This window comes from Mirounga angustirostris, unplaced genomic scaffold (genome assembly GCF_029215605.1).
Source record: "Mirounga angustirostris isolate CCGP_5_RB_7025 unplaced genomic scaffold, mMirAng1.0.hap1 SCAF_12, whole genome shotgun sequence".
NCBI lineage: Eukaryota > Metazoa > Chordata > Mammalia > Carnivora > Phocidae > Mirounga > Mirounga angustirostris.
In genome coordinates this window covers 80,128,048-80,145,213 of record NW_026991720.1, presented here as the reverse complement: position 1 = coordinate 80,145,213, position 17,166 = coordinate 80,128,048, and the positions used below count along the sequence as shown (strand labels likewise).

The window sequence follows — 17,166 nt, the reverse complement described above, 5'->3', positions numbered from 1 at the left end:
TAATATTTTATATAGAAGTAAATGGGAACTTGGAAAGCTCTTCTGTGATTTCCCATACACATCATGTTGTCCACATAAAACAAAACTAGAAACACTAGTTCATACAAAACTAGAGTTTTATTCAGAATATGTGTGGGAAAAAAAGCATCAGTGTTTTGCTTTCTTTTGCTATCATAAGTACACAGGAAAGGCAATCTTTTTGCAGTAATTATTTCTATCTCCTTAAGTATGGATACTATCAACTTTTTTTTCTACTAAGGTCAAGTCTTAAATGACAGTCAAAAATGTTACGGATTATGGATATAATATGAATGTATAATATACTTTCTAAAATTAAAATATCCATTACATTCATATAATCTCTCTTTTGAAACAGAGCCAAAATATTTCAATATAGTAATAAGGAATTAGCATCTGGATTACTAATATTAATAATTATAAAAAATAGTTGATGGCAACTTCCAAATTTAAATTTTACAAAAAAAATAAGTTGATAAATAACATCCAAATTTAATCAATTTCACATTGCAATTTAAATTTACACAATGCAATTACATTATTATTGCATAAAAGTTGAAAGGGTAGGAAAGTGAATAGCTAAAGGAAGGTTTGTTATGTGATTACTTTGTGATTACTTTGGTGAATATTTTCTAAGTTTAATGAATCTAAATATGCAAATATTTTATATGTACTACAAAATGTTACTTGTGTCCTAATCATACATAATGAAAAAACAGAGTTGCTAAGAGGAGCCTTATAGAGTTTTATTTATGTCCACTACTATATTAGATGACAAAAAAAATCTGGTATCTAATTTTCAAAAATTTCATATCCTAATTCTTTCTTAAGATTTCTTTTTACATAAATGAGGAATGTTTGCATTAAATTGTGCTTGATAAATTATATACTTTTACATTCTACAATGAGAGTATATTTAAAATTTCTTTCTAAAAAAAAGAATGTTCCACGGGCATACAAACTCTATGGGAAAGCAAAATCCTCATATAACTGTGCCCATTATTAAAACTCTAGATTTTCAGGGTTTTAGTAATTCATCTATATGATATCATAAAGAATATTTTCATTAATGATAAAATTTTCATTTATGTAGTTGCCATATATTTTCAAATGATAATACCCAATGAAAAGTGGGTACACTCAAAAGGTGACACAAACTTTCAGAGCTCAATTCAAGGACAAGTAATAAAAAGATCTGAAACGTGCACACTCTCAGCTCTACGGTCTCTAATTTGTAACATTTATTCATGGGAATCATCCAGGATTTGTGAAATGACCATCACAAGGATATGTATCCCAGCATTACTTACTTACAGAGAAACATAAATCAAACCTAACTGTCTACTGAGAGGGGGCTGTTAAGTAAACTTTGTTATGGACAAAAGACAGTTTAGACAAGCACAAAAAGCATGTTATAAATGAATAGGCAGCAATACAGGAAAATGCAGGAACTGTAGTGATAGGTTAGGGAAATGATACAACAATTTTTAAGACACAAAGCATCAGTTGTTACCAGTTTCAAATGGCCCTAACTCTACCACTAATTAATCTTTTGATTTCAGTGGCACAATTGATTGAGTGTACAACACTTGGTTTCGGCTCAGGTCGTGATCTGAGGGTGGTGTGACTGAGCTCAGCACAGAGTCCGCTTGGGATTCTCTCTCCTTCTCCCACAGCCCCTCTGCCCCCATGTGTGCACGCACTTACTCTCTATCTCTCTCAAATAAATATTTTTTTAAAAATCTTAGGATTTTGAAATATATATTTATCTGAGTCTCAGATAACTTCTGAAATGATAATTATGAAGATTAACTGAGATGATAAATTTGAAATATTTATAGCAAGAGTCTGATTCATGAATGTACATGCACACAAAATATGTTGGCATAACCTAACTTTTAAAGTAAATATTTTTATAGAAATAGTGGAATGATACACACCAAAAATGTAAATGATGGCTATCCAGATGATGATTTAAACTTTTTCTCATTCTCATTATTTCTTATATCAAACATGTATATTTTGTAAATCAAACAATACATATTACTGTAAAATAGTAAGTACTAAATAAAAAATAAAAGTATATTATATATTGCCAATGATGTCTACCAATTGTTTAAATACACTTTTTAAGTAAAGTAATATTCTTTTCGACCAATTTTATTTATATCCCATGCTTTTATGAAAAAAATCATACCATTCTAAAAGAATCAGATGAATAACCTTTAAGCCATTACATCTTCAATCTTAACATTTGGTTTCTTTTCTATCTGATTCTCAAAGTATCAAAGGTTGCTAATGCAGACAGGTAAATACTTCTGGTTTGCTTGATTTTATTTTTTTCTATTTGTTACATTTGCCGTCTTAACTAAAAATTGAAGAAAAAAATAAAAGTTATATTTGTCTTCATTAATTTTTTACAGACACTAAAGGAATTATACTTGTGTTCAAAATGCTAAAAGCATTTATTCTTCCAGTCAGCTGTATGTGCTGGGTCATTAGACAATGTGAGAAAGCCAGAGAATGCTGTTTTCATCCAACTCTTCTGAATACCAAGATAATGAGACTTCTGGCAAAAATCAGTCTTCTTAGTTGTTCCCGTAGTCAGCATACCAAATAATGTAGTGAATATCAACAATATGTAGGAAACATTGCAAGGAAATTTAACATTACTGAGGTGTGCTACTGGCGATCATACAGCTCCCGAGACAAATATTTTGTTAAACTTTTGCATGTCACCTTTTCCTTTAAAAAATATTAGAACCTTACTTAATTTACTTGATTCATATTTGCATAAGAAAAAATCATCTATTTTGTTTTACTTTATTTTTTTTTTAAAGATTTTACTTATTTATTTGACAGAGAGAGAGAGACACAGCGAGAGAGGGAACACAAGCAGGGGGAGTGGGAGAGGGAGAAGCCGGCTTCCCGCAGAGCAGGGAGCCCGATGCGGGGCTTGATCCCAGGACCCCAGGATCATGACCTGAGCCGAAGGCAGACGCTTAACAACTGAGCCACCCAGGCGCCCCATAGAGCCTGGCCTTTTTATTTTTTTTATTTTTATTTTTTTTAAAGATTTTATTTCTTTATTTGACAGAGAGAGGCACAGCGAGAGAGGGAACACAAGCAGGGGGAGTGGGAGAGGGAGAAGCAGGGAGCCCGATGCGGGGCTCGATCCCAGGACTCTGGGACCATGACCTGTGCCGAAGGCAGACGCTTAATGACTGAGCCACCCAGGCGCCCTAAGATTTTATTTATTTATTTGACAGGGAGAGATAAATAGCAAGAGAGAGAACACAAGCAGGGGGAGTGGGAGAGGGAGAAGCAGGCTTCCCGCAGAGCAGGGAGCCCGATGCAGGACTCGATCCCGGGACTCCAGCATCATGACCTGAGCCGAAGGCAGATGCTTAACAACTGAGCCACTCAGGCGCCCCATTTTGTTTTGCAACTTTAAAGAGCAGGCCTTCTCTCCCGACTCAAATGTCCAACTGCCTCAGCAGCAGTAATAATGGTATTTTAATATGGTACAGAAATGCATGAGATAAACTTATCCAGCATTACACCTGTGATAATGTGAAGACTCAAAGCAAGTATAAGCGGTAACAATGGCTTCAGCACCTTGTACTTACTATTCTACTTCATATTACACTGTGGAGGGAAAAAGGGACAAATAGCTTTTTCTCTCTCTTGTTCTGGATTTTTAAGCCTATCACCCTCCTATATAAAAGTGTCAGTTGGGGTTCTTTTTAAATAAGCTCTATGCCCAATTTGGGGCTTGAACTCATGACCCCGAGATCAAGAGTCGAATGCTCTACCAACTGAGCCAGGCAGGCACCCCTCATTGAATTTTAATTAATCACTGATTATGCTTTGCAAATACTGGATAATATTATTAAGTCTAAAAATTTCAGATTAATGCCACCAGGTGAGAGGTATTTTTAAAAATATATTATTTGTTTTGTGGTATGGGAATACCAGGGTCAGAGAAAGTAAACAGAGACTCTCAAAAATCAAAAACCTCGTATGTATTTTACTTAACAAATGACTATTTTCTAGGACAGAACAATTCAAGTTTTGTCTCTCACTGAGGTCTGTTGATTTGTGTTTGTATATATTCTCAATAATTCAATAATTTCCTTTCATTACTAGCTGTCTTTATAAACATGAGTCAAACTATTGATTCTCTGATCAAAACGGGGGGAAAAAATAATACCCAATATCTTCATCACTTCAGTTTCTACCTCCAATTCCTCTTTCTCTCACGACCCCAATTTTATCATAAAGAGAAAAATCTGACTCCCTGCAAGGAGACAGGCCTATAGTATTTTCGCCCCTCTCTAATAATGAGAACTAAATATAATGGAATGGTTTTGTTACCTGAAGCATTAGGAAAGAACTAAAGTGACTGAATCAGGATTTAATACGTAAATCAAAACACCTCATTCCATAATACTTGAGCAGGTAACGCTACAAGTGAATCCGAAAAGGATATACCAACGTCACTGAGGGCACAGGGGGCAGACTCCAGTCTTTGGTTCATAGGAGCTGAATATTATCCACTTTTTAAACATCAGCTGTACCATACATACGATCTTGCACTTATATAAGCTATCAAGAGTCTTTTGGAGGGGCGCCTGGGTGGCTCCGTTGGTTAAGCGACTGCCTTCGGCTCAGGTCATGATCCTGGAGTCCCTGGATCGAGTCCCCGCATCGGGCTCCCTGCTTGGCAGGGGGTCTGCTTCTCCCTCTGACCCTCCCCCCTCTCATGCTCTCTGTCTCTCATTCTCTCTCTGTCAAATAATAAATAAAATCTTTATTAAAAAAATATAATAAATAAATAAAGTTTCACTGGGCGCCTGGGTGGCTCAGTCGGTTAAGCGTCTGCCTTCGGCTCAGGTCATGATCCTGGAGTCCCTGGATCGAGTCCCACATCGGGCTCCCTGCTCGGCAGGGGGTCTGCTTCTCCCTCTGACCCTCCCCCCTCTCATGTGCTCTCTTTCTCATTCTCTCTCTCTCAAATAAATAAATAAAATCTTTAAAAAAAAAAAAGAGTCTTTTGGAGCTCATTGCTTCTTAAAATGTATACATTATTTTCCTTTTTAAACACTGGCACTAAAGGGGGAAGCAGGAAATTACTATTGTCACACAAACACAGCAAAAGTGTACGTTGCCAGCTCCCTCCGTAATGGACGCCTACTTATGTGGCAAGAAAACACTGGCAGATCATAGGGATAATTCCCACGGGCGTGCGGCTGAGAGGAAAAGTATGGCCTGCCTTGACAGGAACTGCCTTTAAGTCTTTAACCTGTCCTCCTTCCAGGATTTCGTCCGTGTGCCTTCTACGCAGCTGAGAAATGCTTCAGGGAGAGCAGCTGAGGATCCTCTGGGTAACTAGAACACGGTAACTTTTTCTTGGGCAGGCATGAGTACTAATTGCTGCTTCTTAATATGCTGATTTAGCTTCCGACAGCGATGGGGCAATGGGTGTGAAATGTCAGCTAAGAACTAGCTACTACCATTTAGTGAAGAGAAATTTGATCATGGAAGTGCAGCAACATTAAGCAGGCCTCATTTTCCTGGCCAGAAGACGGGCAGACATCTGACATCACTGAAATCAAAGAAAGAGCTATCCCCCTCCAAATTCCCCAAAGATAACATCATTCTCGTTACTATAAAGCTCCAGTGAACAATTTGAGGGCAAAAGAATAACAGCGAATACATGAAACATCTAGAACTTTTATGAGGCATAAAAATTCTAAGAGAGTCATCGCAAGTTCTTTGTATTCTTTTTTTTTTTTTTTTAAAGATTTTATTTATTTGACAGAGAGAGCACAAGCAGAAGGAGAGAGAGGGAGAAGCAGGCTCCCTGCTGAGCAAGGAGCCTGATGTGGGACTCGATCCCAGGACCCTGGGATCATGACCCGGGCTGAAGGCAGCCGCTTAACCGACTGAGCCACCCAGGCGTCCAAGTTCTTTGTATTCTAAAGAAACTCAGCTGGTCTCCATGTTTTACCTTTCCCACTCCTATGATGCCCCTCTCTCTCTCTTTTTCTCTCTCTCCCTCTCTCCACATACCCATCTATTTTAAAGATAAACTGTCACATACAGTGCCTCATTTGGATGTGTCTGGACTCTCTGAAGCTTGACCACTCTCACTTCCCCTACAAATGGAACTTAAGAGTTTATTTGCAGCTTCTAGCAGGGAATCACAGCTACTAAGATACCCCTCACTGAAGACTGAACCTCCTCTTTCCAGGAAGGTTGTCCTCTTTGGCCCAGCATGCATCTTCAGGAGGGGTATACCCCGAGAGAGAGCCGTGAGGGGGGGAAGGGCACACCACCAGCCAACCAGATCAGCCAAATCAACCCTGGTGATCGGTGGGGTGACAAATGTTGGAGCCAGATCTCCCTCACATCCAACTGCTCACTCTCTGTAATTAAATGTTGGTCATTTTAAGTGTATCTTAACTTTAGAACTGCAAGTGATCCACTTAGCTCTGTGTCTTTGCTTATAACCGACCAGTGCTTTAGGAGTTAGTAAAATTTACTTATTGAAATGTCAACTGGTTAGATGAGAGTAATTATCTGCATGGTATTTAAGCACAAGTTTAGAAATAAGAACAATTCTAATCATTTTTTATCTTTTACCACAACTGTATATGTTGTAATATCTAGACCAGAGTTTCCCTAAACCACTCCCAGAATATATTCATTTATGGGCATAAAAGTCCCAGCACAGTATGTGGCTTACAGATACTCTTAAATGGCTCATTTTCCCATATAAGCCCAAGTAATTACACTGAGCTTAATAAAAAAAATAAATAAATAGGATTTTGTAATCTCTGTCTCCATCAGCCGACACCCACATATTTTTACATAAGTACTAAAGAACAAGAGTAGGAAAAAGAGGGGGAGAAGGAGAGAGGAGGAGAAAGAGAAGAAATTATTAAATGGAATAATACATGTAAAATACTCTGCAGAGTATCTGACACATAGTAAGTCAAGGCAGGATGAGGAGAAATGCTGCTATAAAGCCTGGGAGTTAAAGGGATCTGGATTCAAATCCTTGGGCAAAATATCTCCATAAAATAAGGATTATGTTAACACCAAGTCTGAAAGTATGTTGTAAGGATTAAATAAGTAAATGCAAATAAAGTCCTTAGCACAGTGCCTAGTATACAGTTAGCACTTAATAAATTATTGTTATTACTATTATCCTTCTATTTAAAGTGTTATGTAAGGTATTTGTTATTTTTGGAACATTGTAATATTTGAATTTAAAAATGTCATCACTCTCTACTGAGAGATTGTGGGGATTGATTTCATCTCAATGGATACAATTAGCCAAAATACGGTTACTAAATTAAGGCACGAGAAATTTTGATCTTCTAAGTTTAACCAAGCCCATTCGAGAGGGGAAAGTTGATGTGTGCAAAGTCATTTCATGACAATGGACATTTCTGCAAAAGTCAAACTCATTACGATTAACTATAAGCAAAAATGGCTATTGCTCATCCACGTTGTAAAGAAGTCTTCTGAGCACCTAAATATCATACTAGATGATTTAATTCTCTTCCTTTTTAAGAGGTCACGTTATGTTGTTGTACAGGAGGGGAAAATGGCATGGGCAGTAATGTACAGGGCAATAAATTCTCTGTAAGCCCTCTTGTAGAAAATGAGTCATTATGACGTGTTCCTGGACTTTGGAGTCAGCTGACCTGGAATTTCTGAGAAAAGACAGTGCAAACAATCAGAAGCGATTGGACGGTCAGGCAACAAGAGACCAACATTTATAAGAGCAACTGCAATTGGGGAGTAATGAGTCCTGGGACCGAATGAATGAATTAGCCACAGAAGGCACAGTCTTCCGTAACTAACGCCTCGGCTGTCAAGACACAACTTGATTTTTGCTCTTAACTGGGCCTCGATGGTGTCAGTTGCCCTGGAATACAAGGTCTGATGGCTCATGCACAGTGCGGCACGCTGGCTCCCTGCCTGTGGCTGAGATCATGCTGGCGAGATAGAGCAGATGAGCTGGTATGTGTAATCAGCAACTGCAACTCTTAGACCGAGTATTTTTTTTTTAAATAAATCTGGAAGACAGATGTTTGCCCCAGCCAGCCTGTTAATTTTGCACTGATTATGTTGCCAACAACAAAGGCGCTAATCTGTAGAGAACAGTATGAGTTTTTGACGTTATTATAATAATTAAAAATATATCTATCATTCAAAATTAATTCCTGTTTTAGGAACCATAGTTAACTTATTATACAGGGCCAAAGGCAACCTTGTCACTCCCACCTGAGTCTATCAGAAGCCCTGCTATTTAAAAACAAATATAAAAAAGGGGAAGAAGGAAGGAGTAGAAATAAAGATTTCTATTTCCTTAAAAGAAAAGTATAAATGCCCCGTCTGTTTTTTGACTCAACCATTTATATGACTTAATTCTAGTAAAATAAAAATCAAACATTTTTCCATATATAAAGATGTGCTATAAATAGTATTAGTATTGTCTATATGAAAAATATACAAACAGTGTCTCTCAATAGGAGACTGGCTAAATAAACAATATATTAATATAATTAAAATACTACAAAGCTATTGAAAATAATTAAATGCATTTAGTATCCAGTGACATAAACATCTCCATGAAATATTGGTAAATAACACACACACACACACACACACACACTATGGCCTTAAAGGGTAATCACCAAACTGTTAAAAAAAAAAAAAAAAGTCATTTACTCTAGTGGACTCTTAAGAGAATTTTTGTTTTCATCTTACACTATATTTTCATATAGTTTAAATTATTTACAACAAGGATATACTTGTATATTTACCAATATAAGTTTAAAATATATCAGAATCATCTAACATACATATCATCTACCATACAACCCAGAGAGACTAAATAACAGCTCCTGCTGTTGGATCACAGGCAAATGAAAAATGGTTAACTTGCAATTGTACTGTGATTTTTTCTGAGTGCTCCCTTGTAAATTACCATCTTCAATTCCGGCCTCTATGTTTTAAGGAAGTTGGAGAATAAATATTTGATAAGTTCCAGAATACCGTACAAAATGAAAAAGTAATAGGAAACATGTCCATATATAGAGGAAAGCTAAAGAAACCAGGTTCCTTAGGTTACAGAGCTTAGCATATTAAAAGGCATAGGCTTTAAAGAGTCAGAGATACCTGGGTTTAAAACCTCTTCCACTTGGTACTCTTGAGTTAGATAGCTTTGGCCTTCTTAGGTAACACCTCTGATCTTCAGACAGATAATCTGAAGAATATGTGTAAAGAATTTAAAACAATGCCCAGCAATAATGACCATTCAGCAAATAAAAATCATCATTATTTGCTAAGAACACTAAGCTAGGATGAGTCAATGGTCCCTACCACCCTCAACCCTCCCAACACACACACACAAACACAAAATGAGATATTCTTGTAAGGAGAAGGCCAATCGAAATTCAATGCACATAGAAAACAGAAAACAAAATAGCTTTAAATTAGACAAGGACATGGATGTTAGAAATAATTTCTTGAAAAACAAGCTAAGGAACTCTAACAGGGTATTACAACTATGGAAGCTTCCTCACTAAAAATGTTTGAGAAAACAACAACACCCTCCCTAACCTTGGTGCTTTAGACATTCACCTGCCTGACAGGAGAAGGCCTAGAAAAATGAATTCCCCAAATTCCTTCAAGATTTATGGTTCTATGATATTTTAATTAAAATTAATAGGGCTTTCCGTCATTCTAATGGTAGACTGTGTGAGGGGATTTTAAGGAAGGCACAGACAGCTGATCTTTGCAAATGCGGTTCTTGATCTCATAAGCTCTAAAAAATCATTGAGAATAGATTAAAAAAAAAAATCTCATGTATATAAAAAAAAAAAGAAAAGAAAGCTGGGCTGCCTATCTCATAAAGGGTTTCTTCTACCTGAATGGTACTCAGTAAAAGCTAGAAAACGAATTCACCAAAGAAGGTTTAGATTTTATATAATTCTGCGATAGGGTAATACAGGGTTCATGGATAAAAAGATAAAGTAGACATCACTGGATTTAAAAAAACAAAGTTAAGAACATTAAGGAATCAGACCACTACTGGAAGTTCAACTCTATAAAAGGCTAAAATGGTGTTTACAGTAAACACTCCTTGATCAGACTTCCTTCAAATCTATGGCATGCTGTGAAGTTCCATCTACAGATTCTATTATGTGAATCAAAGAGGGTGGCCTTAGATCAGCCCGGTTTCTCTAAATTTATTTTTATGCCAAACATCATACTAGCACATTTAAATCAGAGCAGTTCTATCATGCTGTTGGGACAAGTTTGTAATTTCATAAAACAAAAAGAGAAAGAAAAATGGAATTTTTTTTTTTTTTTTTTGCCTCACTTTGATATAATCTTCTAACAATCGCTATAGGTCTCATAAACTCCCAAGTCACCAGGTAAAGATTGATGACGATCATCCTGGGAACAGCACTGGACAAATCCCATGTCCAGTGTCAGTCCTACCACTAATTGCCTGTGTGCAAGGCTGGCCAGCTTCACGGGTGGGCCACCTGTGCGGTCGGATTGAGCCCTCTGCTCACTCAGGTGGACCCCACCAACTGGTATAACACTCTGGCTGCCGTCTTAAAATTCTTAATCACTTTTTAAGCAGGGCCTCACATTTTCATTTTGTACTGGGCCCCACAAATTACAGTCATTCCTGCCTATATGAGCTTTGCAGGTCACTTCATGCATCAAATTCTCATTTCCTAAATGCAGTCAACAAACCCAACACTCTTTTACACTATGTTTTTCAAGTGCTGCATTCTTAGAGCACATATTGCCTTGTCAAATGGTCAACAGAGTAAGGCTCTTACTGATACTTTAAATATTACTTTCGGATCCTAGGGAATTAAGGCAACTCAAGACTATGGAAATCACATTTCCAAAAGACGTTTCTTTTCCTATAAAGAGACTATAACTGTCGCCTGAAACCTTTCCTTGTTTGAACACTTTCCGTTAAAAAATCAGGTGCACTATACCGTTCATCGTGCTCTGCAAGTTAAAGGGATATTTGGCAACTACCTTTCTTTCAAAAGTGTCTTTGTTTAGACAGTCATTTAGTGAAGACACTACTTCATGGAATGAGGGAGGGAGAAAATACTCTCCCACGAGGCAATTTACAACAGAAAGTATTGTTTCAAAACCCTTCACTGCTAACCTTTAAAGAATGTATTAATCAGCACAGAATACGATAAAAATCAAACCACTGAGCGTGGTAGAGAGCAGCCTCACGGTCACAGGGCATATGGATCTGTTTCCCTCTTAGTGTCAGTTAAGAGGTCCTAAACCCAGCCCTGGATGCCTCACCATCCCTTCTGTTTGGACCCAAATGCCTATCGTTATAATTACATTAGATTTAAAAACCCATAAAGATGCTCCTCAAGTGTGTAACCTGAGAGAGGAAATGTGATGGTATTGCTACAGATTTCCATTTGACACATCAACAAATGGCACCAAGAAATACAGGCATCTCCCATTTAAGCCAGTAATCTGCTTCAGAAAAATCTGATATTTTGAGTGGAAATTCTGATAGTCTATCGTTTATTACGTTGAATGGAAACAAATCCATAGTGTATTGGTATCAATCCACAGCCCCAACCAACTTTTGAAAACCTAAGTAAAACAGTACCATATGCACTTAGCAAATGCCCAAGTACAGTGAAAACTGTAAGAAACTCTTAGAGGAGTGTAAAGTGCTACAAACACTGCTTCCTGATGAAAAGATAAACAGGACTGTTAACAATCAGCCCAGCTTGGCCTCCCAGTACCAACAGAAAGCATGCAGGGCTCCTTGGTTGGCACCTACACAGGATTCTGATGTGCTGCTAATTGCATTTGGAATGTAAATCAAGACTCTACCCAGATATCACATTATTTAAAAAAATACTGAGTCTGGAGGCTCTAAATATAAATAGTTGCCTTATAGGCATCAGCAATAAATAAATAAATAAAACCAAGAAACAAAAATATCTTCCTGAGAAATCGGTCTACTCTGTGAAAATTGGATTTCAAAAATCAAGAGTCATTCTATTTCCAAAACATTAACTGGAAAGACATTCCACAGGTTACGTAGGCCTGTATTTTATTTAGTAGTGAAATTAATGTGCCTGTATTTTATTTAGTAGTGAAATTAATGTTTTAAGTATGTGTTAGATGCTACAGGGCAAACAGAAGAGATGAAGATGCTGACATTACAGTAGTTACATCCAAAGGTACCATGAGACCCCATTAAAGGCATAATGTCACCCTTACAGAGAAACTTAAACTGACTGGACAAATGACATGTAAATATATGTTGGCTAAGATTATTGAGATGTCATTGAGGTGAGAAATATGGTGCACAGAGCTAAAAGCTATGTAACCTAAAAACAAGAATTCAAGCCCAAATATCTCACTCTATGTAAGACTTGGTCAAGACCTTTAATTTTTCTGACTTTCAGGTGAGTTTTCCAATGCACTGTGAAGATTAAACGAGTTAACATAGTAAGTTTTTAAACTAATTAGAGACACACAGGAAACACCAAATATTTTGTAGATATACATAAGTGGTTTTGAATTATTTGCCAAAATTTTTTAATTCTCTGAACTTTCCCTTTCTCATCTGTAAATGAAAACAATTATACCAACTTTGCAGAATATAAATTATGTTAGAAATATATGGGAAGGGGCGCCTGCGTGGCTCAGTTGGTTAAACGACTGCTTTCGGCTCAGGTCATGATCCTGGAGTCCCTGGATCGAGTCCCGCATCAGGCTCCCTGCTCAGCAAGGAGCCTGCTTCTCCCTCTAACCCTCCCCCCTCTCATGTACTCTCTCTCTCTCTCATTCTCGCTCTCTCAAATAAATAAATAAATCTTTAAAAAAAAAAAAAGAAATATATGGGAAGGGCCTAGCAAAGTGTTTGGACCTTAGCAGATATTCATTAAGTGCTAATTATTAATTTGCTCAGCACTATTAAAACTTTAAAAACTCTCACTCTTTTCCATCTAAGTAACCTGCTCACTCACTCATGCCTCAACCTTGCTATCACTAGAACTCTTAATTGCTCGAATTTCCATCATTTACCACAATTTCTTGTTTCTCCAATATTCCCTATAAACTTACACTTTATCCACATAAAAATGTCTACTCTCTTGAACTTGTCATTCTTGACCATCCTAGACCCTGGTTCATGATTTCAAATATTTCAACTACAGCTGACTAATTCTTTTAAGTATACACAATGTATTCTGCCAATCTTCAACCCAAGATGGATTTGACAGTCCTTTCAGCTAATACCACTCACATTGTGCCAAGCCTTGTTACAGAAAGCTAATTTGATTGTGCATATAGCCATTAATATTGAAGGAGTGGGACTCCATATACATACATACATACATACATTCATACATTCATACATACCTACATTCACACATACCAGCAATGTTTTCCTCTCTTTCCTCTGCTTCTTTAAAATGAATTTTCTCTAGATATTCTTCCCTAAAACACACACTAAATCTTGAAAACACCTTCATTTAGACACCAGTTGGCTGGATATACATTTTAATTAAAGGTACCACATTTCACACTTCCTTTTGTAGACAGGGATTACCAAGTGAGATGGACACAGAAATAACAGAATGGGACTTCTGGAAATCTTTTGAGCTACCTACGTCCAGATTTCTTGTTACATGGGAGAAAATAAACCTGCTATCTGTTTAAATCACCCGTTAGTTGGCTTGAGTATTAATCGTATTTGAACACAACTTTAATCCTAACATATTCCCTAACTTTTCCATTCAGCACTGTATATACGACTTTTATACCTAAAAACAATCTCAACTAATCAACTAAAATATCTAATCTAGGTTAAAAATTAAAAGTCTAAGCTTAGCTTAAAATTTATTGGTAGTCCCATTCTCAGCTTGGGACTGGTTCGGGCTGAGAAACTTCAGGAGTTTCAGGTTAAGGAGTGTGGGAGATTTCTATTTCCACTCTCCTGAGCTTTTCCTCCTGATCCCCTCTGGACCCCGCTTACCAGCTCACAGGTGCTGATTTTAGCAACAGCACTATGAGAAGGTGGCAATGGACGGCCCTTTCTTGACTGTAATTACGTGTTGGTCTTCTCTGGGAGTGGCGAATGTTCCACACTGATTTGTTCCCCTCTTAGAGTGCTTTCTGCATTGTTTGAAGTGAGGCAGTTCATACAACTCCAATGCCACACTTCTGGCTACCATTTATAGCCCTACCCCTCAATTCCCATCCAGGAGGGCGCATCTACCCTCTTTCTGCTAAACTGGCTTTCGCACTGGCAGGAAGCCCTACTGGATCAAGTCACAGACCAGCTCTGTCCCATAAGGCCTACCTCTGCTGTGTGTGAGCTTATACCCAAGGAAGCCACCTTTCATGGCTCAGCCACCAGGCCTCAGCACTTCATTTTTTAGCATCTGGAGGTATGTATCAAATCCAAATAAATAAAAGTAATTTCAGCTTTGCAAAACAAATAGTAGACTACCTGGTCCCCTTACCACTCAGAGTCAAAGGGATATTTATAAGCAATCTGAGTAATCCTCACAAAGACATTTATACTAACATTAAAGAGAAGAGTAAGCACACTTTTCTTCTGGGAACACAGAAATAGCACAACATTCCCTACTTTTTCCAAAGTAATTTCTGTCGTTCTCGTCAATCTGGATAAATTTATAACTGCAAGATAAATTTTGGACTAATGGTCAAAACACACACACACATGTTTCCGAAAGCTCTTTCAAATTCATACGCAGCTTAGGACCTCATTTTTAGAATATGAAGGTATTTTATGCCTTCTGTTTTTTCTCAATGTTAGGAAGGCTCTAGGTTTTATTTATCAGCCATTTCATTTACCCACAACAGACTCTTTTCACTTTTTCTTACTTTGATCTCCCAAGTCTTTAGCATGGTCCTGAAGATCCCACAGCCCCTTCATTCTTTGTATAAAATATTAACTTCTACTTTACCAAGAGAGAAGTAGTCATCCAGTATGACTTTCAGATTTTCTGTACCTGCAAAGTCCTTATTCATATATAATATCCCTTTGGTCTCAAGTGAAAAATACCATATCTTTTCAAAGATAAATCGCATGACTCTGATCTTCTCTGTGCCTGCTTTTTCGGAATCAGTCTTCAACATTCAGACTTTTTTCTTATTTTGTGATGTCATAGGTTCCTTCCCTTCTGTCTATAAACTGCTTATGTGCCCTCCATTCTCAAAAACAAACAGAAAAGAAAAATAGTCTTTAATACTACTCCGTGTTTCTCTTGCACCGTGCTACCAAATTCCATGAAAACACAAATTTCTTGACAATTTCTCACAACCTAATCACTTTTTACCAGTGTAGTCTTTATTCTACTCCAGTACATTTTAATGAATCTGTTCGCACACAAGTAAGCCAGTGACTCCTAATACCCAAATACAATATATTTTTTATTCTTCTTTGAGTCTATAAAGAATTTCCCATTTCCTCCTGTGTCTCTTTACCACTTTCCTGGGCCCAATTTTCTGAAATTTCTTCCTATACCTCCAAGTTAAAATCTCTAGAGATAAAGGCCAGGAATCTGCGTTTTAGCAAACCCTAGAGGCATTTCTCACAAACATGAGAGAGACAGAACTATGGGTTTAGGAACTAAAGAAACATTAGAAAAAACCAAACAAACAATTTGATTAAACAACAATAATCTAATCCTTCCAGAAGAAGGACCCTACTTTAAAAGAGTCACTGAAAACATTTGTCATTTTCTTCTTTTCATTATCTAATCATAAGCTCAATATCAAGGTTGAAAAAAGAGTTGGGCATATTACGGTATTTAAATATAATTTAATTATAATAAATTGGAGTAGTTTTAATTAAAGTTGCCAGAACACCAGAGGGAGACAGGATACACCATAACTGGAAAAGTGTCACTACAGAAATTCAGTTATTATAATCATGATCCTATTTTCTTTAAGCAAAATGTCTGGAAACCTTCATTTACTCAGATCTCCTTGGCTGTGCAAGTTGATGAACTACAAGACCAGTGATTTCATTCACCTCCATCTTTCAGAAGGCACCACTAGAAGCTGGATCATTTTGCTGAAGAGCTTTCTCCAATGAACTATTCACATACAGTTGCAGATTTTCAGCCTAGAGCAGGTTGGTAACAATGTTAAATGATTATTGTGGTTCTGGGTGGGGTTTTTTTGGAGGTTTGGGGGTCTTCTTCTCGAGGGGGTTGTTGCTTGCAAACACTCTTTGGAGTCTGTTTTAGAATAATTCAATAATGTCAGCAATTAATAATGTTAATGTTGATTAATGTTAATAATCATCACATTGAGCCATTTTCTGAGACATAGATGTAACAAGTGCCAGAAAAATAGTCATTTAGCAGGTGATTTTGGAAATAAAATGGTTGAAATTAACTAATGATGTAATGTATGGTGATTAACATAAAACAATAAAATTTTTTAAAAATGGTTGAAATTACTACTGTGGGCTTACAGGGGGAAAAAAACTGTAGACAGATATCCTAAAATTGAATTCCACCACTACCTCATGTTACCTGGACAAGACACTGGTCTTGTCTGAGTTTCCTCATTTATAAAACAAGAATAAGTAGATGTTTAATGTGCCTACTTCACAGGCTTTCTGTTAGAGCCTAACGAATATCAATCATCAGAAACATGTTTTTATATGGTCATAAAGACAAAACAAAACAAAAACAAAACTATTTAAGTGCAAAACTCTGTTTTGCTTTTATAAAACACATAGTTTTAGGGCAAAGGCAACTAAAACTTTTTATTTTGATTTCTCTTTCAGCTCTAGGCCTGGTTGAAGGAACAGATAAAAAGACCACAGCATAAAATGAGTGTGAATAAAATGTCAAAATCAATGCTGAAATTGAAAAAAAGAAAATCTTGGTGGGAATAGTTTAGAGTCAAACTACAAACAAATGCAAGATAAACAAAAAGCAATAAAATTAGTTTTAGATCAACAAGCTGTTGATTTAAAATGTAAGGTTCAAAACCATAAAATCTGTGTACATGCACGCATAATAAAATATATCGCAGATATTGAAAAGTAATCATTCCACT

General features: G+C 36.8%; 1 protein-coding gene and 1 long non-coding RNA gene across 11 annotated transcripts in view; one reads left to right on the top strand and one right to left on the bottom strand.

Annotated features, from left to right (window-relative positions):
- CACNA2D1 (calcium voltage-gated channel auxiliary subunit alpha2delta 1) overlaps positions 1-17,166 on the bottom strand; it is a 507,273-nt gene that overhangs the window by 375,289 nt on the left and 114,818 nt on the right. The gene's annotated exons all lie outside the window — the stretch shown is intronic.
- On the top strand, positions 5,287-17,056 carry LOC123835633 (uncharacterized). Its single transcript, XR_008505278.2, has 4 exons — positions 5,287-5,405; positions 14,376-14,513; positions 16,045-16,228; positions 16,892-17,056. It is a non-coding gene; the product is annotated as an uncharacterized LOC123835633 (long non-coding RNA).